Source organism: Microtus ochrogaster, chromosome 7 (assembly GCF_000317375.1).
Source record: "Microtus ochrogaster isolate Prairie Vole_2 chromosome 7, MicOch1.0, whole genome shotgun sequence".
In the NCBI taxonomy this organism is placed as follows: domain Eukaryota; kingdom Metazoa; phylum Chordata; class Mammalia; order Rodentia; family Cricetidae; genus Microtus; species Microtus ochrogaster.
In genome coordinates this window covers 29164368-29166681 of record NC_022014.1, presented here as the reverse complement: position 1 = coordinate 29166681, position 2314 = coordinate 29164368, and positions in this window count along the sequence as shown.

The window sequence follows — 2314 nt, the reverse complement described above, 5'->3', positions numbered from 1 at the left end:
TTTTCGAGACAGGGTTTCTCTGTGGCTTTGGGAGCCTGTCCTGGAACTAGCTCTTGTAGACCAGGCTGGTCTTGAACTCACAGAGATCCGCCTGCATCTGCCTCCCGAGTGCTGGGATTAAAGGCGTGCGCCACCACCACCGGGTGAGACTTTGTCAAAGAAAGAAAGAAAGAAAGAAGGAAAGAAGGAAAGAAAGAAGGAACCCACTAAAACGGTCTGGGCGCTGGCTCAGTGGCATGGAGCGCCGCCCACGGAGCCCAAGGTCGCCGGTTCAAGTCCCAGGTGAGTGAGTCTGTATGTATGTGCTGTGTGTCTCTGTCTGTCTGTCTGTCTCTGTGCTTGTGCTTGGACTGTACTCTGTACTGTGCGTGCTTGTGACGTGTGCCTGCCTGCATTGCATAATTAATCGGGAAAAAAAAAAAGAAAGAACCCACCAGGGCTGGAGAGATGGCTCAGCAATTAAGAGCACTGCCTGCCTGCTCTTTCAAAGGTCCTGAGTTCAATTCCCAGCAACCACATGGTGGCTCACAACCATCTGTAATGAGGTCTGGTGCCCTCTTCTGGCTTGCAGTTGTACACACAGACAGAATATCGTATACATAATAAATAAATTTTTTTTTAAAAAAAAAAAAGAACCCACCATCCATCTCAGGTCCTCTGGGAGAGCAGTAATTGCTCTCTCTTAACTGCTTAAGCCACTTCTCCAGTCCAGGAAAAAAATAAAAATGGACATGGGGCTAGAAAGATGGCTCAATGGGTAAGAGCACTGGCTGTTCTTCCAGACTCCACACTGACTCCTCAGCACACTACGGCAGCTCATAGCTGTCTGTAACTTCACTTCCAGGGATCCAACACCTCACACAGACATACATGCGAGAAAAACACCAATGCATAAAATATAAAATAAATAAATAAAATAAATTTTTAAAAGGCAGTTAGAGAGATGACTCAGCAATTAAGCGCACGGGCTGCTCTTGCAGAGGACTTAGGCTTGATTCCCAGCACCCACATGGCAGTTCATAGCCATCTATAACTGCAATTCTCTAACTTCTGAGGGCTCCAGAAACAGACATGGTGTACATATATACATACAGGCAAAACACTCAATACCTATACACATGAACACAAACAAAAAACCAGATGCAGTGAGAGAAAAAATATCAACTCCGGCTGAGATTTGGAGTTTGAAACTGGGCTGAGGAAATGATTCAAGCGGTGTAATGCACCAGGTGCTGGTGGCGCACGCCTTTAATCCCAGCACTGGGGCAGCAAAGGCAGGCGGATCGCTGTGAGTTCGAGACCAGCCTGGTCTACAGAACAAGATCCAGGACAAGTTCCAAAGCTACACAGGGAAACCCTGTCTCGAAAACCAACCACACAAACAAACAAAATGGAGGTGAAGTTCTTGCTGATCAGCCTTGAAGGCATGAGTTTGGATTGCCCAACACCACTAACATAAACCTGGACAAGGAGGTACACACCTGGGACCCCAGTGCTGGGGGAGATGTGATGGGTTGCAAAGAGGTGGACCCCTGGAGCTCACTGGCCAGTCGGTCTAGCAGATTAGGTGAGCTCTAGACTCCCTGAAGAAGAAAAAACACTGGCTTCCTGCTGTGCATGCTCACAGGCTCCTGTGCTTCCTGCTGTGCACGCTCACACTCTCCTGTGCCTGCACAAGTGTATGTGTAGCACACTCGCCGAGTCAAAAGGAAAGAGTTTGGAGCTGGAGAGATGGCTCAGTTGAAAAGAGCACTGGCTGTCTTTCCAGAAGCCAGAGGTTCAATTCCCAGCACCCACATGGCAGCTCACACTGTCTGCAACTCCAGTTCCAGGGTACATAAATTAATTTTGTTTAATTAAAAAGGGGGCTCTTGAATTAAAAAAAAAAGAAAAAGAAGAAGCTCCAAGGCTAAGCTGGATGTGGTGATTCACACCTAGAACGCAGACACTTGGGAGGTTGAGGTAAGAGTTTGAGCTTTGGGTTTGAGGTGAGCCTGCACCACATAAGTCTCAGTCCAGTCTGAGTCTAAGAGTGACACTCTGTCTCAAAATAAAACAAAAAAAGCAATAAATAAATAAATAAATAATAAAATAAAAAAGGTGGATGTTGTGGCACAAGATTGTAGTTCCAGCTGCTACCGAAGAACAAGGAATGTGGAGCCCAAAGCATCAAGGGTTTGAGGTGAAATCAGGTATAAGTAACATATGTAACACTGATGTGGGAGTGATTTCTTATTAATAAAGAAACTGCCTAGGCCCATTTCATAGGCCAGCCCTTAAGTAGGCGGAGAAAACAGAACAGGATGCTGGGAGA